General features: G+C 39.5%; 2 pseudogenes; both read right to left on the bottom strand.

The window, feature by feature from the left end:
* Positions 1-1119: 1119 nt before the first annotated feature.
* LOC142424372 (ras-related protein Rap-1A pseudogene) lies at positions 1120-1683 on the bottom strand (annotated as a pseudogene).
* A 24191-nt stretch (positions 1684-25874) lies between these two features.
* LOC142425051 (U2 spliceosomal RNA) lies at positions 25875-25951 on the bottom strand (annotated as a pseudogene).
* Positions 25952-27235: the final 1284 nt, after the last annotated feature.

Raw genomic sequence — 27235 nt, forward strand, 5'->3', positions numbered from 1 at the left:
CAGCTCTCCTGCTGCTTCACTTGCTGGGCCGGGCCGATCTTCAATGAGCAGCTGCTCACTGGCCTGTGAGTGCCTTCCTCTTGGCTGTCTGCCATGGGACAAGGGGCACCCTGGGGGCCAGCTTGCCTGTGGGGGTGGCAGGGCCCTTGGGTGGGCCTATGCCAGCTAGGGCAGTTCCGTGCCCAGTGGCCCAGTTCCCGACACACATAGCACTTGGCACTTTGGTCACGGGTCTGGGAAACATGGGAGGTGGATGACAGGAAGTTAAAAATGCAGGCATGCCTCATGTCCTTCCTTCTCTCCTCCTTGGCCTGAGCCCCCGTTCCTGCTCCCTACTGTAAAAGGCCGAATTAGCACAAGTAACCATCTCCCTCCAGTATCTCTTTCAGGTTTTTTTTAAAATGTACTAAAATTTAATCATTCATAAAAGCTGTAATTTAATCTGACAGTAAAACACAGGAAGCAATATTAGAGTTGACTTAGTATATTATATATTTTAGCTTGGAAAGCCATAGAAATCAGTATCCCTGGTTTTTTTTCCTATAACAGACCCATTTTTCCAAAGAATTATGCACAAACAATTTTAGTTAGAATATAATGACAGAATGATATTTCATAATTTTTAAAAAATATAAAATGGAGTCAATGACTCAAAATAGTTATCTGCTACAATGAGTTTGAGGGGTATTTCATAATCTATATCCTTACAGATAGAAAGTAAAATGGTTCAACTTTTTAGCGCTTGCTAGGGAGGAATCATGATAAAAAGGTCAATATGAAATTATTTGATATAATAGCAATAGCTAACATTTGAAATGCATCCATGCTCTTTTGTATAATCATATTAGAGTCAAATATATTTACTTTCACATCAGTTATAACTGCTATTGCAAGGAGAAATACTATTGTCTTATTTTCCAAGAGATATACACAGAGCAATTTTTTTCTCTCTAGGGAACTTGTGCAAACCAATAAAAGATCTAAATACTTCACATAATATATAAAACAGGAGAAGCCTCTTCAGATTTGTTTATTGATATCTGGAATGCTGGCACTTTCCAATTAGGCAACAGGTCTTCATTCCTGTAGTGTGGCTCAGAGCTGCTGCTTCCTGGGGGTCTAGAGCAGCAGGTTTGGTTTCTTTTTAGGCTTCTTCTTTTTCCACTAGTGTTTTTCTATTTATCTGTCTGACCAGGTCATACAATATCTCATTAACATCGATCTTCGACTTTGCAGGAGATTCTAAAAAGGCAGTTATACCACTGTCTTGCTAAATTATGACCCTGCTCTTTGCCAACTACTCGCTCATCTTCCAGGTCACATTGATTGCCAACCAAAATCATTGGAACATCTTCTGTGTCTTTAACCTGTAAAATCTGTTCTCTCAGGTCTTGTAAGTCATTAAATGTAGACTGAGCTGTAATAGAATATACTAGTGCAAATCCTTGGTCATTCTTCATATACAAATCCCTCATTGCTGTAAACTGTTCTGTTCCTGCTCTGTCCGGGATTTTGAGCATACACTGTTGGCAATCTACTTCAACTTGCTTTCTGTAGGAATCTTCTATCGTTGGATAGTATTTAAATCCCCTGAACAAACTGAACTGTCAGAGCAGACTTCCCCATGCCTCCTGAACCAAGAACCACTAGCTTGTACTCACACATGTTGTGGCCTGTTTAAACACTGACTGAATGTCTGGTGCAGCCTGCATGTGGAACTTGTCCCTGAGTAAGACTTGTTCCACATAGGAATCTATGTCTACAGCAGCATGATTCTTCAAGGCCTCCTTAAACCCCTCTAAAAAAGCCCACGGGAGGTCCCACCAGTCCCTGGTGAATCACTGTCACTTTGGCATAGTTCATGGTCCTTTGCCTACCTGACTTTAGTCCACTTGGGATGCACACTAGAAAATGTTCCCGTGCCCACTTGTCCTTGGGATCACTGTGATTCTGAGCAGGGTCAGTTAAAGGACGGCAGTTTCCTCTACGGGGTCCTTGTCATTCAACACATGCTACTCCTCTGCAAACTTCCTAGCACCTTTGAGCTCTCATTCTTTCTCAAAGCCTGTCATGGTCTGTCCCAGTATAACCATTAAATCCTTCCTGGTTAAATCATAGGCTCGGGTGAGGTGCTGGAAGTGTTCTATGTACTTTTGGGGTTTGTTAGAGTCACTGCCCAAGTCACTTTTTATTTGCCTGAGTTCAATTAGAGTGAAAGCTTGTAGACTGCCTGGGGACCATGCTCCCCAGCTGCCTCTACGATGACGGGTAGAACGTTGGCAGGTTCAAGGTTGGGGCAATAGTTGCCCCTAACTTGAGGGCCCCTTAGGGGGTCCTGGGTGCACTGGGGTAAAGGGTCTTACTGCTCCTCCAAAGGGAAAATGCTCTAACAGACAGCATTTCCGCCCACTTCCCCATCCTTCCACAGAGAAGTTCTAGCTGCATCAGGGTTGGAAGGGAAAGTGTGCCATTCTATGGCCATGATTCTCCTTCTTCTAAAAGATATTGTGGCCAAATAGAGTTGTAAACTGAAGCCAGCTTCTGTTTGTTCTTTTCTTAAGATGGCTTGAAGTTCTGGTAGCTCTTGGTCAACATACAGTTTCAACTGCTGTTGGATAATTGTTCAGCAAAATTTTATTTTAATGTGATATGAATGATACTGTTCTATAATTAGAGTATTCTGTTAGATCATGCTTCTTTGGAATGGGTATTGGTGGTCGGTGTCATTGAGTCAATTCTGACCCATAGCGACCCTGTGCACAACAGAAGGAAACACTGCATGGTCCTGGGCCATGCTCACGGTTGTTCCCATGCTTGAGCATATTGTTGCTGCCACAATGTAAATCCATCTTTGGGTGGACCTTCCTATTTTTCACTGCCCTTTATATGAATCTCTTCCTGTCAGTTGGTCAAGTAGCTGTCATCCAAATTTATTGGAATAGGTAATTGAATGCTTTCAATGCTTCATCAGCTTACTAAAATTTCAGTTGGTATTATGTCAATCTCTGGAGGCTTGATTTTGGCTAATGCTTTCAGTGCAGCTTGAACTTCTTATAGCATCACTGGTTATTGCTCATGTGCTATCCTAAATGGAGGAATGCCAACTGGTTATTTTCAGTACAGTGACTCCATGTATTCTTTCCATCTTGTTTTGATGGTTCCTGCATCATTCAATAGTTTGCTCATAAAATCTTTCAGTATTTCAGCAGGAGATATGAAATGTTTTTCTTTAGTTGTTTTGGTATAAAATATGTTCTTGTTGGTTTTTAATTCTGCCTCATATATTTGGGGAAGATATAAGTATATTTTAGGGACATGCTTACTTTTTTGAAGCTAGTACTCAAGAGTTTTATTTTTTTAAGTATGTCCATGTTGGTCTTCTGCCTCCATAGAAAACTCTAGTTATCCATATTCTCATCAGCATATGGTATTAAACATAAACGCAATAATTAAACTCACTGCCACCAAGCTGACACTGGCCTTATAAGACAGTATAGAACTGCCCCTGTGGCTTTAGGAGACTATAACTTTTTATGGGAGTAGAAAGTCTCATCTTTTCCCTGAGGAATGGCAAGTGGTTTGGAATTGCCCAATACTTAACTCACTATGCCACCAGGGGTTCTTTTGGGATGAAACATAATCATATTTGAATTGTTGATTTTCTCCATGAAATAAATTTCTTCTGAGCTACACAGCCCAATAAATGACCCAATTGCATCCCGCACTGTTGTGTCTGTATTGATATCTCTCTCCATCTTACTCTTTGAATAGAATGAAGTGCAAGACCCGATAATTCTATTTCTTAGCATCTTTTTGATATGTAGCTTCCTCTCTACCATTTTCTTCCCATATAAACAACCACCATTGATTGTTTGGATTACTGCAATAATTCCCTGCCTAGTGATTTTACATCCATTAATCTCTCCAATGTCTTCTAACTTCATACAGCAATCAACAAGCAATTTTTAAAAGCAAACAAAGTTCTCTGATATTGCTGTATAAATTCTTGTTATAAAATGCTCTAAAATGAGATATAGAAAGAGTTCAAGGCTTTTAAATACCCTTGTTTGGGTCAAAAGAGTTTCTATCTTTAGAATTCTAGGAGGCAAAGGCATTTCATGAGGAGGTGACAATCCAGGCCATCTCCATAAAGTTTGAAAGTATGATTAGTGGAGAGGACAAACAGATAATTAAAATCTATATTGTAAGATATTTCTGGCAAAATGTAGTTCTTATCTGATGAGCAGAAGTACCTGTCTTCTCTTATGGGTGGAGGAGGGAGGGGGGAAAATGAGGAACTGATTCCAGGGGCTCAAGTAGAAAGAAAATGTTTTGGAAAAGAAGATGACAACATATGTACAGATGTATTTGACAAAATGGATATGTGTGTGGATTGTGATAAAAGCTGTACGAGCCCCCAATAAAATATTGTTTAAAAAAGAAAGTAAGATAATAAATGATTATATGACAACTGAAAAAAAGTAGCCTGAATAAAAGCCTATCATGATCACTTGGCCTTTTGTGATGAGCAAAGGATGGAAAGTGTTACATCATTTTGCTCAAAGGCCTGTGAACAAATCAAAGCCTACAAACTACCAAAGAAACATACAGCCTCATAGGGTTAGGAATCATATTTGCTTCTAGTGCACACTCATTTCCTTTCATTGCAATGATTTCTTTGGTGTTCTTTCCTCTTCAATTGTATTGTTAGTCTAGAATAAATCTTTGTAGTAATTTATAACAGTGTATGTTCTGTCTGTCAGAACACACTAAGAATCACCGAAGTGTACAATTCTCTACTGGGAAATAAAGAGCTTTCCTGCTTTAAGCTGATTTAATTCAAGTAGAAGACTACTTAGTGTCTAGGAATTTGTGATACAATAATTAGATATTGCCACAGACACAATCCTTCTCAAGTATGGTCCTCCATATGCTTTCTATAAGCAACGTTCCCCTTTTCAAATCTCCAGTGAATTTGAAACATGGGGGGGGGGGAGGTCTTAAGATTCTGAGAAATACTGGAATATATCAGTGATATGTATCATGTTCTGTTATATCTTTCTGGAAAGGAGAACATAACCTTCCCTAGTTCAATTCCCCACCACTTGTCTGTCAGTGTGTCATACTGTGGTGGCTCAGCACTGAAGGGCACTGAAAACGTGACTAAGGAGGAGCTGCTTTCTTGGAGTGGAGGCCACTGTGGTGAGGTGAGTTAAATAAAGCCTGTGGGCATGGACATTTCAGGATCTTCATTTGCTAATGGAGCATGACTCAAAGTAAGGAGAAACAACTGCAAAAATCTAATATTCAGAACTTAAAATGTGTGAATTCTGAATTTAAAAAATTGGAGTGGTCAAAAATAAATTGGAATGCATAAATATAGATATTCTAGGCATTAGGTGCAATGAACCGGTATTGGGCATTTTGAGTCAGAAAATCATATTATTTCTTATGCTGGGAATAACACAGCAAGAGGACTGACAAAACATACACTACCAATAAGGACATTTTAATATCCATATTGCAGTACATGCTGCCTATGATAAAATTATATTTATCCACCCTCAAAAATGTGGGAAAAGGGATATTATTGTTGATGTCCAATGGATTTTGGATCAAAGTAGAGAGTTTGCAAAGACATTTGACTGTGTGGTTCAGCATAAACTATAGAAAACTCGGAGAAGAGAGGAGCTTCTGGAACACTTCATTGTGCTCATTTGGAACTTTTACAAAAGGATCAAGAGGCAGTTGTGTGAACGGAACAAAGGAATACTGCATGACTTAAAATCAGGAAGGATGTGTTTCAGGGATGTATTCTTTCACCATACTTGTTCAATTTGTATGCTGAGCAAATCATTAAAGAATCAGGATTATATGAAGAAGACTGTGACCTCAAGATTGGAGGAAGGATACATGCAGATGACCCACCTTGATTACTGAAGTTGAGGAAGACTTGAAACACTTTCTGATGATGATCAAAGATGGCAAAGATGATCTTCTGATGAAGATCAAAGTATGTATCACAACTCAATGTAAACAGGACCAACTTCCTGACAAATGGACCAATTAGAAATATCATAATAAATGAAGAAAAGTTTGGAGTTATCAAAGATTTTGACTTTCTTGGCTCCACAAACAATGTTCATTGAAGCAGCGGTCAAGAGATTAAAGGACGTGTTACATTGGGTTCATCTGCTGCACGAGACAGAGTGTTGAAAAGCAAGGATGTTACTTTGAGAAGTAAAGTGCTCCTGACCCAAGTCATTGTATTTTATATTGCCTCCTATGCATGTGAAAACTGGACATTGAATAAGGAAGACTGAAAAAAAAAAAAGAATCAATGCATTTGAGTTGTGGTGCTGGAGAAGTATAGTGAAAGTACCATGGATTGCTAAAAGGGCAAATCATCTTGGAAAAGTCTTAAAAGAAGTACAGCCAGAAGACTCCTAGTGCAAGGATGGCAAGACTTCATCTTACATATTTTGAACCTGTTGGCAGGAAAGACCAGTCCCTGAAGAAGCACAGCAGGCTTGGTTTATTGGAGGAGCAGCAAAACAGATAAAGGCCTTCAAGGAGATGACCTGACACAGTGGATAGAACACTTAGGCACAGGACATACTGGGAAGGTGGCACTGAGTTTTCCTGTTGTACATAGATAGGAAACTATGCATCAGAACTGATTTGATGGCTCCTTACAACAAAGGAACTGATTTTCCTAAGGAATATTCATTCATAACATTATCAATAAAGGCAATTGTTGCTGTCTGCCATATTACTGTTCCCCTACTCAAACTGACCCATGCATAATGCACACTTGAAGAATACCCTGTCCAGTTGTGTACCATCATCAGACCTGGTGGAAAGTCACACCATTGTAAACCCAAAGAGTTTTCAGTGGAAGTAGATTGGTAGCCCCTTTTCGACACCTAGCGCTAGTAAATTATGCTCAGCATAAAAGCAGCAAATAAGCCTCCACTGATACAGAAACGAGTGGTGATTCTATGTGAAGTGCATTTATGGAAAATGGGTTTACTGCATAGAAGCCAAGAATGCATCATGCAATATCACTCTGTGTAATTTTTATTGGATTGCTTTAAACTTATGCTAACAAAGAAACAGATCCCCCAAACTATTAATGACAAAGGCTAAGCAAAGTTGTGAGGTATTTCTGCTATAAGGGTAGAAGATAAATATTCATTGTTTTCTAGGACTTTGTGCAAAGGACATCACAAAAACATTGTCATCTTGATCATGTAACAAATTGAAATTAAGCTTCACATTTTTTAAATGAAGCGAAACTTAATTTTGTCGTGAGGATGTATCCATTTGCCTATGGCTATCGCAGAGGAAGCACTGTTAGCTTTGCTACCCCCACCCCTCAAAACCATTGCGCTCATGTCTAAGTCAGAGTCTCCTAATTAGCCTAAACTGTGTGCTATTGACCATGGGGATTTGGATGCTGTTCTTTCCAAGCACACAACATCCTTCATACCCCATACTAGGATTCACTGTGGAAACTGCACTAAGCAAGCTGGTGTTTACCTTAAACTCACCTGTAGAACACTTAAAGAACAAACATACTTCTTTGGGCTTAAGACTGAAACCCCTTCATGTGAGAAGAAACAGATTATTGTTATCCAAAGGTTATCATATTGGTAGTCCTGGGACTTTGGTTCAGATGTCTTGCTTTGAGGGTGCCCAATGAATAATGGCATGAGGCTACCATATAATTACTCTTTAAATGTCCTCCTTGCTTTCTTAGGATATTTGTTGGTCTGGTAGGCATAGTTCTGTCTTTATGAATGAGTGTTATTGAAATTTCTGCCTTATCACAAACACCACTGTTTATGCAAATAGGGTCCAGTAACTTAAGTGTTTAATCTGTACAAATCAACAATTCATGTATTTCAGTCTGAAGCTTTCCTTTATTTCCCTTTCCTCAACAGTGCTTTAAATTCTGTACCACTGGTTAAATTATTTATACTACCAATTGAATTATCTCATGCCCCAGGGGAGTTATTTATAATATTCTATATCATAAAATGATGATGCTATATCTAATGTGAACCAGAGACATATGTAAACCATAGGTATATGGATGTATTGGGGTTCAGTTAATTCTATCCCCATCTAAGGAAAATTAGGTCTTATGACATCATCCTACTTGATAATAGGTGCCATGATGACAGATAATGAAGATATGTGTGCTACAGGGAAGTGTGGTTAAGAAACTAGATGGTGCCCAGCTATAAGAAAGAATAGTGTCCGGGTTATTAAAGTCTTTTCTTCCAACAAGCAGTCGTCTAAGCTATGCATCAACTATGTGCATATGGAAGAAGCACACTAGCTTGTATAATTCAAGGATTGTAAACAGTCAAATCTAAATCAAAAGGAAAGAATGGTGTCAGAGTTTTTATTCTGAACACCTGGTTTACAGAGTCTATGGATGACAATGGAAGCCCAAAATTAATTTTCAGGGATCCTACAGGGATCGAGCCTCCTATGAACTCCCGCTGATAGTGGTCTAAGGAAGTGAACAGCCATGCTATCAGACAAAGAGCATTGTAAATTGACTGTGGTAGACGTGGTTAGGTCAAAATGTAACAACTTAGTGGAGCTCTCTTTGGGCACATTTTAAAGTTTCATTTCTAAAAAATACATTCTGCTTTATCTTGATTAAGGCATTTCTCTGTTTGGGTTTGCCATCATTTTTGTTGTTGTTGTTTGTGTATTGTATGAGTTTCCATATAAGAAATCAAGGATGGGTGAATATATAAAGACACAATGGCAGGGGAAATTGGAAGGACATGGAGAGCTAACAACAAGGACAATCAGAAGAAAATATTCTGAAATTGTTTGTAGTGATTATTGCACAACACCCCTTAATATCACTGAATGACTAGATTGTATGACATGTGAAGTATATGCCAGTGCATTTTTAAAAAGAAAAATAGATGGGAGTGGACAGAGCCACTTTGAACAATTAGGGAGGCTCCTGGCCAGAAGTAAGTGCTCCAGTCTCTTCCTTTGAGATGGAGCACTGCAAGGGACACATAAATTGGACAATAAAGTTGTGGGGAAAGGAGAAATCTCCAGAGGACTTAGTTGGGACTTCTAGGAAGATGGCAATGGAGTGACACATACTAGAGGGACTGTGCTAAATCTAGCCCAGGAGAGTTGCTTAGAGGGAAATTCAACACACCTGAGAATTCCTGCCTGTGTACCTGGGGGCATAAGACAGTTCAGCCAACACTCATCAACATTCCAAGCTGTTGAAGGACCCTCTGCCAAACCTCCACAACACCAAAGCAGGCAACCCACCAGTCTTCTGGGGCACTCCCCTGATAGAGAAGTCACGTGAGTATAAAGTGATAGGTTAATCCCATAGTATAATTAGCTGTAGGCAGTTTGACGAAGCATTCCTACAAGTCTCCCATGCTCTTCGACTCCCTGGAAAATGACACCTGGCTCCTCTAAAACAAGGTAATGAAAACAGCCATCAGCCCCAATGACCTCAACGAAATAATGGAAGAAATAAAAGGCAATGGCAGAAGATGTCACGAATATAACAACATACATAGAAGCAGCAGACATTGAGCTGTCACAGAAAGAAAATTTCAGAATGCTGCTTGGAGTCACAGGATATGAGGGAAACAATACAGAAAAAGGATGAAATGATAGAGGAGATAAAGGCCATACGCCAAAGGGAAATACAGGAGCTTAGGGCGGAGATAACAAAAACCAGTAGCAGAAACACGAACCTTGAGAATCAACTGGAGAAATCAGAGCACCACATCAGTAACTTGGAGGACAGCCAAGCAGACTTTAACAAACGTGAATAAAAATCTAATAAGATCAACAGAGAAGCAGAAGAAAACCTAAGAGCTATGTCTGATGCTATGAAGTGGAAAAACATTACAATTTTTGGCTTAACAGATGAAGAAAGAACAAAGAAATTATCTGCAACAATAGTGAGAGAATTCTTAGAGGAAAGCTTCTCCAGCTTAATGAATGAAAACCAGGCAGCCATTCAGGAGGCTGGAAGAACACCAACTAGACTGAATCCCAAGAAGATAGTAAGGCACGTAATAGTTAAACTACCCAACTTTGAGGAAAAGGAGAAAATCATGAGAGCAGCTAAGGAAAAACAAGCAATCACATATAAAGGTTCCCAAATAAGAATATGCTCAGACCTATCAGCAGAAATCATGAAGAAGAGGAGAGTTGAGTAACATATCCCAAAAATTGCAGGAAAACAATGCAAACCCAAGAATACTCTACCCAGCCAAATTATCGATCAAGATAGATGGAGAAGTAAGAGTCTTCCCAGACATGGAAAAACCCAAAGAATACGTTAGAAGAAACCTCGACCTACAAAAGATCCTTGCCGACCCAGTATGGGCAGAAGAACAACACTCACCAAGCATAAATAAGAGACCACCACATAGAGCAACCTCACCCAGAGGGTAACAAAGAGAAAACAGATCCCAAGATAGCATTGGCTTAAGGATGGAAAGAAGTCAAGAGTAATACACAAAAGGTATAAGATTACATCACAAAGTCCACAGATAGAGAAAATAACCCTGAATATCAATGTACTGAATGCAGGCATTAAAATACTGAGACTAACAGACTGACTTAGAAAAAAAACAACTTATCAATTGGCTGCCTACAGGAGAAACATCTCAAGGCTACAGACAAAAATAGGATGAGAATAAAAGCCTGGAGAAAGTCATACCAAGCAAACAGCAATACAAAAAAAGCACGGGTTGCAATTCTAATCTCAGATAAAATTGACCTCAAAGTGCAAAGCATAAAAAGAGGCAAGGAGGAACACTATATAATGTTAAAGGGAATGGTAGACAAAGAATCACTAAGCATTTTAAACTTATATTCCCCGAATGAGAGACCCGCTGAATATGTCAATCAAACATGTCAAAAGATTAAAAGAGAAATCACAGCCTCAACAATTTTAGTGGGTGACAGCAACACACCACTCTTCAAGAAAGATAGATCACAGGGAAAGAAACTCAACAAGGAGGCTAGAGATCTAAAAACCACAATTAGACAATTTGAACTGATAGATATTTACAGAACTTTTTATCCAAATACACTTGAGAAGATAGGAATGGAAGGAAAATTCCTCAAGATAATGCAAGGTGTATATGAAAAGCCAACAGCCAACGTGGTAGTCAATGGAGAAAAGACTAACACAATCCCAATGAAAAAGGGGACCAGGCAAGGATGCTCCTTGTCCCCACTCTTATTTAATATCCTGCTTGGGGTTTTAGCTAACAGCATAAGGCAAAGAAGAGACATCAAAGGTATTCATCTGGGGAAGAGGTGAAACTATCGTTATTTCCAGATGATATGATTTTATATATGGAAAATCCCAAAAGTACCACAAGGAGAGTACTAGAAGCAATAGAGGAGTTGGCACAGTGGCAGGATACAAGATCACAGACAGAAGTCCATCAGACAGTTATACACATCGGATAAGACCACAGAAGAGGAGATCAAAAAGGTGGTACCCTTCACAATAGCCAAATACAAATTGAAATATCTAAGAATATACCTGACTAAAAGAACAAAAGATCTATACAAGGAAAACTACAGAACACTATTATAAGAAATCAAGAGTGACCTCAAGAAATGGAAGAATATCCTATGCTCATGCATTGGAAGACTCAGTACAGTCCAGGTGTCAGTTCTGCCAAAGGCACTATTTAAGTTTAATGCAATCCTGATACAATGACACTCATCTTTCTTCAAAGAAATGGAAAAAACTGATTACCAACTTCATATAGAGAGGGAAAAAGCCCAGAATTAGCAGAGAACTCCTCAGAAAGAAGGACACCATTGGAGGGCTTGCTTTACCTGACTTTAGCACATACTATACGGCCACGGTTGTCAAAACCGCATGGTATTGGTGCAATGACAGATATTCAAACCAATGGAAAAGAACTGAAAACCCAGAAATAAAATTATCAGCATACAGACAACTGATCTTTGATAAGGGCCGCAAAAATATCAAATGGGAAGCAGATGCCCTCTTCAACAAGTGGTGCTGGAAAAAAATGGATGCTTACCTGCAGAAAAACGAAGCAAGACCCTTATCTCACTCCATGCAAAAGAATAAACTCAAGGTGGATCACAGACCTTGAAGTTAAACCCTAAACTATTAGGGCCATCAATTAAAGAATTGGGACAAACCTGAGAACTTTTGGGTGGGGAATACATTGGCTATCAGAATGAAGAAAGGACACAAACACAGAGGAGGCACAAATTGACAAATGGGATCTACTGAAGATAAAACACCTGTGTACATCGAAAGCATTCAACAAGAGAGTAATAAGAGAGTCCACGGACTGGGAAAACATCTTTTGCAATGACACATCAGACAAAGGCCTTATTACTAAAATCTATAATACTCTGCTAGCTTTCAAAAAGAAAAAAAAAACTAATTGCCCACTTGAGAGGTGGGAGACGGATTTGAACAGAAGTTTCACAGGGGCAGAGATCTGAATGACCAACAAACATATGAGAAAATGTTCTCGATCTTTAGCCATAAGAGAAATGCAAATTAAAACAAAAATGAGGTACCACATAACACCCTCAAAGGTAGCCCATTTCAAAATATCAGAAATCAACAAGTGTTGGAGGGGCTGTGGGGAGACAGGAACTCTCATCTATTGCTGGTAGACTTGTAAGTAGGTATGACCAGTAATATCAATCTGGCAATATCTAAAACAGATGGAAAACGAGTTACCATACGACCCAGCAATCCCCCTTCTGGGCATATACCCTGAAGGGGCAAGAAACAAACCAAGGCCAGACATCTGTGCTCCAATGTTCATTGCAGCACAGTTCACAATTGCAAGGAGTTGGAAGCAACCCAAATTTCCATCAACTGACTATTGGATTAAAAAAACTGTGGTATATACATACAATGGAATACTACGCATCACTAAAAAGCAGAGATGAACATATGAAGCACATCGCAGCATGAGAAGAACTGGAGGAAATCATGCTAAGCGAAGTAAGTCAGGCACAAAGGGACAAGTACAACATGCATCTGTTGAGGTAAGCATTTAAAAAAATTCAAAAAGGGCCTAGGGAAAAAGCTACCGTATATAAACATTCTTGGGGTGAGGATCGTGTAGTATGGCAGGGACCAGATCAAATACAGGGATGCACATGGTAGACAACTGGGGAGGAAATGTGGAAAGGAAAAAAATGATGAAAATAAGGAAGAAAAAGGTAGCGGGGGCATGGGGCGCTAACCCACCCAAGAGGAGGGCATTATTTAAACCCCACAGGGAAAGAGGGACCAGATTTCAACCCAGTGGCCCAAGCTGTGAACGCAACATTCACAGTGTGCAGTAAGGAACCAGTGGAGAGGTATGGGGGGGGGCTGTCCCCAGTATAAAATACTAAGTGGATACCTGCCCTTTTCCCCGAGAATAATTTATTTCAAAGGATGTCATTGAATCTGCAGCTCTGGTAGAGGGACATATCTGATCGGAGCACACGGGAGCAGATGAAGGGGGAGTAGGAGAGAGTGGAGCACATCCTGGCCCACCAGGCCTTGAGGATGATGACCCCAATTAGAGCAGCCAGTCCACAGAGAGGATCACATGGCCAGCCCCACTATGAGACATGACGTCCCTCACTGACCCATAGCCCTGCGGGGGACAGCACCGGAGACATTGTGGGAAGTGAGCCAGATCTGATACCACCACACCAAGGCAAATCGCTGGGGGAGTGCAGTGGAACAGCAAGGGAATGGAGCGGCAAGGTCCCCAGGGAATGCTGAAGGTAGACTTTGGGGCCAGGCTGCGGTACCCCAATAGACTGAACTGGAAAACACTCCTAAAGGCCAAAAAAATGGTCCTTGAACTAACTACAAGCTTTTCTTTCTTTTTATATTTTGTTCTTTGTCGGTGGTTTGTTGTTTTGTTGTATATTGTTGCTTGGTTTTGCTGGGTCTTGTTTTTGTGCATGTCATTATCTCCGCATGTCTGTCTAAATAAGATAGGCTGGATAAACAATCTGGAGGAGAAAACAATGGGACCAACAGTTCTGATGGGACAAGGGATAGGAGAAGGTGGAGGGAAAGGAAATTGTGTTAACAAACCCAGGGGCAAGGGACCAACAAGTGATCCAAATTAGTGGTGAGGGGTGTGTGGGAGGCCTGGTAGGGCATGATCAAGAGTAATGTAATGAAGAGGTATTGCTGAAACCCAGGTGAGGATAGAGCATGATAGTGGGACAGGAGGAAAGTCAAGGGAAATAGAGGAAAGAGCTGGGAGGCAAAGGGCCTTTATAGAGGTCTGGATAAAGACATGTACATATGCACATATATTTATATATGAGGATGGGGAAATAGATCTATGTGCCTATATTTGTAGGTTTAGTATTAAGGTAGCAGAAGGACATTGGGCCTACACTCAAGTACTCCCTCAATGCAAGAATACTTTCTTCTCTTAAATTGGCATTCTATGATGCTCACCCTCCCGACACAACCACTGAAGACAAAGTGGGTGGATAAGCAAATGTGGTGAAGAATGCTGATGGTGCCCGGCTATCAAAAGATGTAGCATCTGGGGTCTTAAATGCATTGAAGATAAACAAATGGCCATCTAGTTCAGAAGCAACAAAGCCCTCATGGAAGAACAGACTAGCCTGTGTCATCACGAGGTGCCGAAGTGGTCAGTTATCAGGCATCAAAGAACAAAAAATCATATCATTGAGTGCACACCTCCATGATACGATTGCTGAGGACAAATGGGTGCATAAGCAAATGTGGCGAAGAAAGCTGATGGTGCCTGGCTATGAAAAGGTGTAGTATCTGGGGTCTTAAAGGCTTGAATGAAAACAAGCAACCATCTAATTCAGAAGCAACAAAGCCCACATGGAAGACACACGTAAGCCTGCTCGATCACGAGGTGTCGAAGGGATAAGGTATAAGGCATCATCAGAACAAAAAAATCTTACCATAGTGAATGAGGGGAAGGGAGTGCAGAGTGGAGACCCAAAGCCCTTTTTTTGGCCACTGGAGACCACCTTGCAGACCGGTCTAGGGGAGGAGAGGAGTCATTCAAGGTGCGATGTAGCACCGATGAAAAATACAATTTTCCTCTAGTCCTGCCCCGCATCATGATCCGAATTCTACCTTGCAAGTCTGGCTATACCAGAAGATGTACACTGGTGCAGATAGGAACTGGAAACACAGGGAACCCATGGAGGATGATACCTTCAGGACCAGTGGTGTGAGTGGCGATAATGGGAGGGTAGAGTGAGAGTGCTTTGGAAAGGGGGAACCGATTACAAGGATGTACATGTGGCATCCTACCTGAGGGATGGACAACAGAAAAGTGGGTGAAGGGAGACGTTGGACAGGGCAAGATACGACAAAATAATAATTTATAAATTATCAAGGGCTCATGAGGGAGGGGGGAGCGGGGAGAGAAGGGAAAAAATGAAGACCTGATACCAAGGCCTTAAGTGGAGAGCAAATGTTTTGAGAATGATAAGGGCAATGAATGTACAGATATGCTTTACACAATTGATGTATGTATGGATTGTGATTAGCATTGTATGAACCCCTAATAAAACGATTTAAACAAACAAGCAAATAAAAACAGAACACTTAGTTGGTGCCATCAAAGAAATTACCGAGGAGTGCTCCTTGTGGAGTTACTTTGAGCAATATGGGAACTTGGAAGTGATTGAAAGCTTGGCTGACAGGGGAAATGGCAGGAAGAAGGGTTTTGCTTTTGTAACTTTTCATGGCCATGATTCGGTAGATAAGATTGTCATTTGAAAGTGCCATTTTGTGAATGGCCACAATTGCGAAATAAGGAAAACTTTCAAAGCAAGAGATGCCCAGTGCCTCTTCCAACCAAAGAGGTTGAAGTAGTTCTTGGAACTTTGGTGGTTCCCACAGAAGTGGCTTTGGTGAGAATGACAACTTGGGTCAGGGTGGAAACGTCAGTGAATGTCGCAGCTTTGGCAACAGTCATGGTGGATATGGTGGCAGACGGGATAATTATAATGGACTTGGTAATGACGGAAGCGCTTTGAAGATGGAAGAAGCTACGGTGATTGTGGAAATTACAACAATCAATCTTCAAATTTTGGACTAACAGAGAGAGGAAATTTTGGAGGAAAAAACTCTGGCTCTTTGGATGACGGAGGTCAATGTTTAGTCAAACCATGAAACCAAAGTGGCTATGACAATTCCAACAGAGTTGTAGCTATGGCAATGGCAGAAGATTTTAATGACCCCCAGGAACCAAAGCTTCACAGGAGATCAGAGTTAGATAAATGTCAAGGAAGATAAAGGTGACAACAGATTTGTGAACTCAGGCAAGCATAGTAGTGGCAGGGCCTACCTGCTACAAAGAAGACATGTGTTCGATAATACTCACATGTATGGGAAAAATAATTTAAGGACTTTATGTGTGACTAATTGTATAACAGTTTATCTTGAATTCTGTTCTGTGGAGATTTGTAAATCATTCCAACAAAATGTTTTGATGTAGTTTTATTTTGTTGTCTTTCACAGATGCAGTTGATTGCTAAATGTAATAGTCTGATAATCACTCTGAATAAGTGTCTTAAACAACAACAAAAAAAGAACGAGAAGACAAGGTGGTAAAGTATCTTAATTTAACCACACAGAATTTAAAAAAAACAGCTGAATCCTCCATGAAAGGGCATCCTGTAGGTTATAGGAAACATTTACATTGTTTAGAGGTGTTGTATATAAGAGGGTCTAAATTAATACCTTTAAACTCATTGTTAAAAGATCTATTAGAAAATAAATATTATTTCATGCTTTCAGCCATCATGGTTATTGAAAATTAAACGGTTGCTGCATAAAATAGTTGAAGCCATTATGTTTATCCTCCAGCAAAAACAATAAAGAAAAACTATACAGTTTAATTTTACATTTAAAGTAAAGGCTAATCACAGTAGCTCATAAAGTTATTCTCTGGAAAGTAGTTCTGTAAAACAAATGTTACAGATTTTAATTAGAGTACATATATGGACAATTTCACATTTAATGCTAAAATGGGAAATTAAAGAATTCAATCTCATTGGCCTTCAGTCACTTCAAAATGAAAAATTGCTTCTCACTTTGGAGCTTAAGCAATAAACACAACTCTAAGTTCTCTGTGTATTTTAGATTACTGTTGTTTGGTTTTTCAAAAATAATTTGAAAGACTATTTCTAGTACAGGGAAACTTCCCTTTCTCCAGGAAACAATGCCATTATGAAAATAACAAGTTTTGAACATAACATAAAGTGGATCGAACATAAAGGCAGTAAGAGAAAGAAAGAAAACCTCTGAAGATTTTCTTTGTAGAGAAGTTTAATTTCAATTTTTCAATAGCCCAGTCTTTTCATTTGTAATGCATAGCACAACTGTAGTTTCTTTTTTCCTCTCATAATCATGGCATAAATCATTTTTGCTTAGCTTTTACCACTAATGGATTGGGTTACCTAGGAGAACAACTTGTATTCAAATGAACCTAAATTAAAATATAATCTAAATATGATTAAAAGTTAGCTAAATATGCCAATGATCAGGCCTTTCATATTTGATTTACACAGGATAAATAGTTCCAGTAAAAATGAGAAGGGAAACTCAGCACCTACTTGCAAAGAAACATTTAATTACTCCATATTGCAAGAGGAAATGAATTTTTTTTTCTTAAGCTGGTATTTAAGGTTACAGTTATTCTTGTTTCTCAAATCAAATTAGATCCTCTGTGGAATTTGAAACCATCAATTTCTCAGGCTGGGACCAGAGATTGAGCAAGAGGAAATGAGAAGTATTCTGTCCAGAACACAGTTTAAAATTTACATGTTCAAATCTTGTATGTCTTCTTTTCATTTGAGACGCATACCACAGTGGTGTAGTGGTTACATATTGGGCTGCCATACCCAAGGTCAGAGGTTTAAAACTACCAGCCTCTCTATGGGAGAAAGCAGTTATTTTTTCTAATTCTGTAAGCAGTCAGTCTCACAAACTAACAGGGGAATTCTACCACGGAGTATGAGGTCACTAGGAGGCAACCTTGACTCCGTGGTGTTGAGAGTGGTTTGGCTTTTTATTGCTCCTGGTTAAGAGCCCAGATGCTGGAGTCCCATTCCAAGGTTGCATCATAGTTTCTACCACAAATTAGTTCTGTGATTTGCCTAATGAAGCAAATATCACTTTACCTAATATGGGTCAAAATGACCTACCTTATTGTAAACATTGGATGAATTAGTTCATACAAAGCTCTCATACATGCTTGACTATGGAGCAGGCACAGTAAATGATAGGTAACATGATTATTACATCCGATCTAGGACCTTCCTCCAGTGCTAGCAAGATATAACATGGAAAAACATGACAAACCTTTTTACAATTCCTTATCCTCACTCTATTTTCCAAACCTTTACTCTGATACATTTGTCATTCAATAGAATTTTTAATATACCTCTATTTTCCAGAGTAACTTTATCATTTTATGTTTCTAGAGGCAATTATTAGCCATTCCATTTTTCTGCATCCTTGTGAGGATTTGGTATTGTCACTGTTTTTTGTTTGATTTGAATTCAACTATCATGTGTAAAAGTATGTAGTTATACTTCAAATAGTCTTAATGTCTATTTTCCTAAGAGCTAGTCATGTAGAACCTCTTTCATGTACTTATCTTCCATCTTTGTTTCCTTTCCAGAGAAATGTCTCTTCAGTCTTCATGGCTTTTGGGTAGTGTGACAATTACATAATCTCTCCTGTCAACTTGAGCAGAGGGGTGGAGTCCAGCCTGTCCATCAGGTCACAGCTTGATAACCTCATTTGGAGGTGCAACCGGGATAAATAGCTCACTAGAGGCCAGGCAAATTCTCTCTATTACACTTTCCTGTTGACAAGCCACATGGAGCCACACTAATGGAGCAGAGCCCTGGAGCTGAAGGAGCCATGTTGTGACCTACACCAGCACTGAGATGTTTCCACTGACGCTGGAGCCACAAGAATTTCCACCCACTGCATTTGGCATCATTGTATGTGTTGCATGAGTCTGCAAGAATTTATGAACTGATATTGGGCATATGGGCTAATATAGGATGTATGGATTTGATCTGCACTGGGCTGGGATATTTTCTTACTGTACAATTAAACTTTGATATGAAGCTCTTTCTCATACACATATGTGTGTCTATGAATTTGTTTCTCTAGTCACCCAGACTAACACAGAGAACTTATATTTTTGCTGTTGAATTTGAAAGTTCATTGTAAGTACTAGACATGAGTACTTTATCACACTTGTGGTTGCAAACTCAACATTATATGAGAGTTTAGAACTGCCCTGAGAGTTTCCAAAACCAATAGATGTAACTTGGTATAAAAAACTAATCAGTGAATGTCAACAATTCATTTATTGTCGTCTAAAAAGCTGTCTTTTACATGTCTACCTATGTTTTAGAATGTATGCCATTGATTAAATTAGTGATACTATCAATAGAATTACTTTCTGCCCCCATGGAAATGATGTATTATGTTACCCAATAAATTGATAGTGATGTCTCTAACATGAATCAGAGACATCTATTCACATTGATATATAAATGGACTTGAACTCACAGTTATAATCATAACCCTAATCTGGGAACAATTCATTCTTTCCTACCTATTTATTTATTATTAATTATTTTAATGGGGGTTCTTACATATCCTGTAGCAATTCGTCATTCAATTGTATTCAGCACACTTGTACACATATTGCCATCATTTTTTTCCTACTTGAGCCCTTGGTATCAGCTCCTCTTTTTCCCTCCCTCCCCCATCCTCACACCCTCATAAATCCTTGATCAATTATATATTATTATTGTTGTTTCTTGTCTCACATTGTCCATTGTCTCCCTTCACCACATCTCTATTATTCATCCCCCTGGGAAGTGGGCTATATAATTCTGTGATAGGTTCCCGCTTTCTCCCCATTTTCCAACCCCACCCCAGCCCCTACCATCCCCCTAACTTCATGATTTAAGCTACTTCCACAACTGTTACTGCGTGTTTTATCTGTCCTGAAGTCCATGTATTCACAGTTCATATCTGTACCAATGTGTGTACTCCGGTCTAGTCGAATTTGTAAGGTAGAACTGGGTGATGATATTGGGGAGGGGGAGGTAGCATTCAGGAACTAGAGGGATGCTGTATGCTTCGTTGGTGCTACACTGCACCCTGGTTGAATCGTCCCTTCCTTGCGACCCTTCTGTGGGGAGATGTCCAATTGTTTACAGATGGGCTTTGGGTCTCCACTCAGACCCCCCCTCTTTGACATTGATCTAATTGATTGTTTGGGGTCTTTTGATACCCGCTACCTGATCCTGTCAACACCTTATGATCATACAGGTTGGTGTGCTTCTTTCACATGGGCTTATTCACTTCCCTGTTAGAGGACTGCTTGTTTAACTTCAAGCCTATATGACCTCAGAGGCTATATCTTTTGATAGGCAAGCAAAATCCACTTTACAATTCATTCTTCAGATATGACTGAAAGTATACGTAGTATATCAAAGTGAGGTGAAGAAACAAGATGGTGCCTATTTATCAGGAAAAAAATAGCATCTTGGACCTTAAAAGCTTATATTAAAACAAACAGCCATCTAAATGAGGTATCAACTAAGTCCACATGAAAGTACACCAGCCTGTGTGATCTCAGGATTGTAAACAATAAAATAATCCACATCCAAAGGAAGGAATGGTATCAAAGCTTAAATAACGAACACCTGGTTTTCAGAAAGCTATGGATGACGATGAAAGCCCAATATCAGGGGCCCCTAAGAGTTACACCTCCAGTGACTACCCTATGATGATATTACAGGGATATAGATAGCCTTGCCTTCAGGCAGAGAACATTGTAAAGTTGATTATGGCTAAGGTGTAAATATCTTGGAGTCTGAGCTTTAGGCATTCAACTCTTCACTTTCTTCACCGAAGTTCTTTTTTGTTGATCTATCTGTTTTAATTGTGGTGTATTGATAGCTCCTACTATTAATGTTGATTTGTGATTTCTCTTTGCATCTCTGTGAGGATTTGATGTGCTTCCTGGGTCTTTTATTGTGCACGTGCATGATTACTATGACTAAATGTCTGGTTCTACTAATCCTTTGATCATTGTGTAGTATCCATTCCTGTTTCTCTTTCTATAGTTTACTTTGGAGTCTACTTTATCAGAGATTAATGTTGCCAGTTTTGCCTTTTTTGGTGGCCAATGGCTTGGTAAAATGTTCCCCATGATTGACTCTCAGTCTGTTTTTGTCTGTGAATTTGTGGTGTGTCTTGAAGGCAGAACACATAGGTAGTCAGCTAGGAATAGGAAGTCAATTAGGAAGCTGGATTGTGTCCTAATCTAGTCTTTGTCTTTCAATTGGTGCATGTAGTCCATTGACATTCAGTGTTACTCATTCTAAATGTAGTTTAGTTGCTGTCATATTGTATTATATGTATTTGGTATACTTCTTTTCTTTTTTTGGAGGCACGGTGAAGGTTATTTATGTATTTCCACCCTCTATATTTGTACTTTTTGTTGTTGTTGTTTTCAGTGGGTTGAATTCTGTGTGGTGTTACATACTATAGTGATCTCTTGTTTGTGTGCTATTTGATTTCCTGACTAAAGCTCTGGTAAATATATATATATATATATAAATGCTGATTTTATTTCTACAAATTCTCTTAATATTTCCTTACTGGAGAATGCTTTCATTTTCTTTCATCTTTGATGAACGGCTCTCCTGGATAGAGGATTCTTGGTTGGCATTTTTCCTTTCAATGCTTGGTATGTATTGTGCTTCTTTCTTCTTTCCTGCATGGTTTTTACTGGAAGGTTTGAGTTTTATTCTGTTTATCTTTTAAGGTGACTGATTTCTTTTTGTTGTTGTTTCTAGGTGCTCCACATAGTCCAACTAGTCAACCTCAAGAAAAGGAATGTGGAGAGCACCTAGAAACAACAACAAAAAGAAAACTGTCACCTGCTATGTACTATAGGGAGAACGCAGGAGGCCAATGTTATTGTGAGTAGAGCAGAAAGCCCCTAGTTTGACCTTAGTCAGCTTCTTGGCTCTCAGGAAGCTGGTAGGTCAGGGTAGGAACTGATTTCTTGCATTAAGTGGGAGGGTCAACTAGGTTATAACGTAGATATATGGAGATTCTGCACCCCTCAAAAAGATATGGCCTCCACACAGAGTTCTCAGTGGTCAGACATGGAGGGTAAATGTGGGTGCTATCTGATAGACATTATCTTATTGGAGAGCAGTCTGGAAGGGGAGATTTCCTTACACTGGCAGGTCACCAAGTTTGGGGAGGTAGTTGCTGCAGAGATTTGCCACTGTACGAAGCTCTGAGTTCTCAAGGGGCAAAGGGACGTTTTTGTTTTTGTTACAAGTTTGATTGTTTTAAAGGGAAATATAAAAAATAAACCTGGAACGCCAAAAATTCAGGTCACACATCTGATTTCTGAGTGCAATTCCTAATTGTTGGAGTCCAGCTGACAGCCATCTTACTTGAATCCCCACAATTGAAATTTTTCTCATATTTATTTTGTCTTTTGTGTGGGTTTTTGTTTGTTTGCTTTGTTTTCTTTCTTGTTTGTATTTTGTATGTTTATCTGTAAGTGAAATCCAAGATAGGTGTGGTAGTCACCTAGTCTGGTGTCAATTTAAGGATTAAGATTGTAGGGGTGGAGTCTAAACTGTCAATCTGGAGATAGACATTGAGACTTCTGTGTGAGCATGGCCTTCTCCTAAGAATTCTGGTAAATCCGGTACTTCCTCCTTGGAGATGGAAGGCACTTCTCTCTCTCTGCCTCTTCCTGGGAGACATTGCAGAAGACAAGCCACATGGATGCAACCAGACCTCTGAAGCTGGAGAAGCCACAGAGAGACCCTGCAAGTACTGAGACCCTTGCAACTGGACCCAAAGACCTTCTACCCACAGGCTTGCCATCATCCTGTATTTGGCTTCATTGCATGTGTCTCGTGTTTGAAGAGGACTTTATAGATTGGCATTGGACATATGGGCTAATATCAGACTTATGGCCTTGGTCTGGACTGGGTTGGGATGTTTTCTCAATGCTCAATTCCTCTTGTATATAAATCTCTTTCTTATACACATATGTGTGTCCATGGATTTGTTTCTCTAGTCTACCCAGACTAACACAATAGGTAAATCTATAGACACAGTAACTGGAACATAGTGGTTACATATTTCACCAAAATTGCATGGTCTACAATTCAAAACCACCAGCAGTTACACAGAAGAAAGACTGGACTGTCTATTCCCATAAACAATTACAGTCTCAGAAACCCATGGAGGGTCACCATGATTCAGCATTAATTTCCTGGCAGTGAGTTTGGTTTGAGGGGCATGCCAAGGGAGGTTAGGAGGAAATGGGGAGCCAATGAGAATGTCTACAAGAATGCAGAAAATATTCTAAAATGATTTGTGGTGATGATGCCACAGCTTTTTCAAATAAGATTGAACTATTGTATTGTATAATGTGTGAAATATATGCCAATACAACTATTTATGAATATAATACTCTTTTTAATTCTTTCTAATTGTTGTGGTTATTGGCTTAAGATATTGAGGGGTGTTTTTGTCCTATCAGATGTGTGCATTCATTGCTACAGGTTGCTCTCTGAGCACTGTTACCCTGTTTCCCCCAAAATAAGACAGTGTCTGATATTAATTTTTGCTCCCAAAGATGTGCTAGGTTTTATTTTCAGGGATGTTTTATTTTTCCATGAAGAAGAATACGGTACACATTTATTGTGTATATGGTACGGTAGCAGTTGTGGATCTTCTTAAAGACAGTTCACTTCGCTGAAGGACCAGCCAGTGTCGTGATGCTTTGAAGTCTTCGGGGGCTATGTCCAACTGTGGTGCCATTGTAAGGTCAGATTCTTGAATCTGAGCCCTATTCACAGCCAAAGCCTTTGCTCTCCTGTCAACAACCCATTCACAAATCAGGTCTTCCAGCTCGGAAAATAATGGTTGCCAACCTGATCCACACTTGCACTTCTTAGCGTTTCCCTTGTCCACTTGTTCACTGAGGTTACCATACTCTGCTCGCCATTTTCAGACCAACCGGATACTCAACATCTTCTCTTTGCAAAAATCAGTAAGATTTTTGGCCCCAAGAGTCGTCCATGATTCCTTTCTTGTATTCCATGGCATAGCTTTTTCTTTTGTGCTTAAGTCTAGGGGTTAAAAAAAATGACACTGGGGTATCAGGGTGCGGGGAGGGGGATCAATTAAAATGACCCAGAAGGATCAGAGGAGGAATCGAAATGACAAAGGAGAATCAGAGGGGGTTACCATTTTGTAACCCCTTTTGATCCTCCTGTGTCATTTTAAGTGATACTCCAGTGCCATTTTAAGTGATCCCCCTGCCCCCACCCCTGTGCCAGTGGACACCTTCACCAGATATCCCCCCACCCCTTTATAAGGCATTTCCCCCCTACCTCAATCATCCCTGTGTGTCCACGCAATGTGTCCCACTCTGCCCTGCGTGACTCACTGTCTAATTGTGAGTCAGCCAGACTCTGTCAGGGCAGAGTGAGCAGCAATCCTGGCCCTCTGACTAAAAGAGACCTCACACTTCTGTCTGCTCTGCTTGCACAGCGGCCAACAGTAAGCTGCGTGGAGGCAACCGCCGCTACAGTCCAGAATCCAGAGTTATGGTAGCTCCGGGGGGCCTTATTATCAGGGAGGCCTTATTATTGGGGAGGTCTTATTTTCGGGGTGCCTTATATTTCAGCGAGAGGCAAAACTGTAAGTGGTTTTATTTTCAGGGGATATCTTACTTTTGGGGGGGAAACGGTGTCTTTGTGACCCAAATAATTTGTTTTACATATATAGTTTCCCTTACCAGAAACTAAAATGAGAATTTCTGTTCTTCTTGTTATATTTTTTCAATCTTTTGAATTCTCATTTGGTTCCAGAAATATTTTTATTTCAGATTTTATTTATGCTGTTAAGATTTTTAAGCAGAGAGTTATTTCTCACCCCTCCCACTTTGCTTTTCTTCTTGTTCCTAATTTCTAATTTTATAGCACTATTATCCTAAAAGATACATTGGACTCTTGTAATGTTTTAAATTTCTTGAGGATTGGTTTGTGGGCTAATATATGATTTATTCTGGAGAATATCATTGTGCATTTGAAAATAATCTGTAGTTTAATTTTAATGGGTAGAGTGCTCTATGTATTAGGGAAAGTTGGCTAATTCTGTTATGCAGATCTTTTGGATCTTCAAAGAGTTACTTTCTCATGTCTTTTTTAAAAATTGAAATGGTATAGTCAAGTCTCTTTCTATTATTATTAAGCCTTTTACTTTTTCCAATCCTGTTAATGTCAATTTATGTACTTCAGAGATCTTTCATTGGAGTAGGTATTTATTATAAAATGTCATCGTGCTTAATTGACTTTATCATTATTATCAATGTCCTTGCAAGTCTTCTCTGATGGTTTTTGCTTTGAAATTTTCCTTACCAGAAACTAAAATGACAATTTCTGCTTTTTGTTGTTCTTGTTATTTTTTTTAATCCTTTGAATTTTTTTTTCTTATTGTTAATAGGTGCGTTATGTTGTCTCCAATTCATAGTGACCCTATGTACAACAGAATGAGACTGCCTGGTCTTACACCATCCTCGTAGTTTTGTTCCCTCTAAATCCAATGTTTGCTACTGTACCAATCCACATCACCGAGGATCTTACTCTGTCCCTCTCCCTCTACCTTTTCACTGGCCTTCTACCAAGCATGATGTCTTTTCCCAGAGACTCTTGGTAATATGGCCAATTTGTGTGAAAGGAAGTCTCATTATCCTCATCTCCAAGGATCATTCTGATACTACACTTGATCTTAGCCAAAAGGCCGAGAAGTGATATCCAAGGATCATTCTGGTTACACTTCGTCCAGCACACTTTTTTTCTTATTCAGTAAGCCCAGCATGTCCCACCAGTCTGCCTTATTCATTGTCCAGTTTTCATTAGTCTCCAGTTCTTTTCCATTCTTCAAGTGCAATAATTCATATCCAGTCTTCCTTATTCAATGTCCAATTTTCCCATGCGTATGAGGCTATTGAAAATGCCTCACATGGTATCCTTAACATGATAGACTTAACATGTCAAATAAGTCGTGTGCAGCATAATTTCCAATACAATAAATATTTTGATCTCTTGACTGTTGTTTCCATGTGCATTGATTTTGGACCCTAGTATAATGAAATCTTTAACAACTTCAATATTTTCTCCATTTATCATAATGTTACCTGCTGGTCCAGCTGTGAGGAGTTTTGTCTTTTTTACAATGGCTTGTAGTTCATACTTGACATTGATCAGTAAATGCTTCAAGTATTTTTTGCTTTCAGCAAACAAGGTTGTATCCTTTGCATTCTGCGGGTGCCCAGGGAGCATTCCTCCAATTCTTATGCTGTCTTCCTCTTCTTCTTCCTCCTCCCATGAATCAATTTATTTATTTACTTATTTTAATTATTTTATTGAAGGCTCTTATAGCTCTTCTAACAATCCATGCATCTATTGTGTCAAGCACAGTTGTACACAGGTAGCATCGTCCTTTTCAAAACATTTTCTTTCTACCATCAGTATACAGATTGAATAAGTATGGAGAATGCATTTCTGACACACAACTGTTCTAGTTGTAAACCATGAATTATCCTCTTCTTTGAGCTCTGGTGGTGTAGTGGGCTGAATGTTGGTTGCTGACCACAAAGACGGTGGTTCCAATTACTCGGCTTCTCTGTGGCAGCAGCATGAAACTTTACAGCTCCAGAGACCCACAGAGGCATTTCTACTTGGAATTGACTCAATGACTATGTGGTTGGTATATTCTTTTATTTATTTTATAAGTATCCTCTTCTTATGTTTAGAAGACTGGGTCTTTTATTATATGTATATGTATATCTATCTATATCATATATAATACATACAAAAGATTTATATTTAATAGGGCAGGTGGTTGTGTGCAATTATGGCCACTGGCTTGGCAGTGCTGGAGACTTGACCACCTGTCTCTACGTGGGTGGCTGATGAGTGGAATTTGGAATGTGGGGGTGGGGCCACTGTACCTGACAGGGATGAAACAGGTTCTGTGCAGACATTGTTGGTGCTATAGTGGTGTAGGTGCAGGCCGTGGGACGCAACCATTGTG

This window comes from Tenrec ecaudatus, chromosome 13, assembly GCF_050624435.1.
Source record: "Tenrec ecaudatus isolate mTenEca1 chromosome 13, mTenEca1.hap1, whole genome shotgun sequence".
Taxonomy (NCBI): Eukaryota; Metazoa; Chordata; class Mammalia; order Afrosoricida; family Tenrecidae; genus Tenrec; species Tenrec ecaudatus.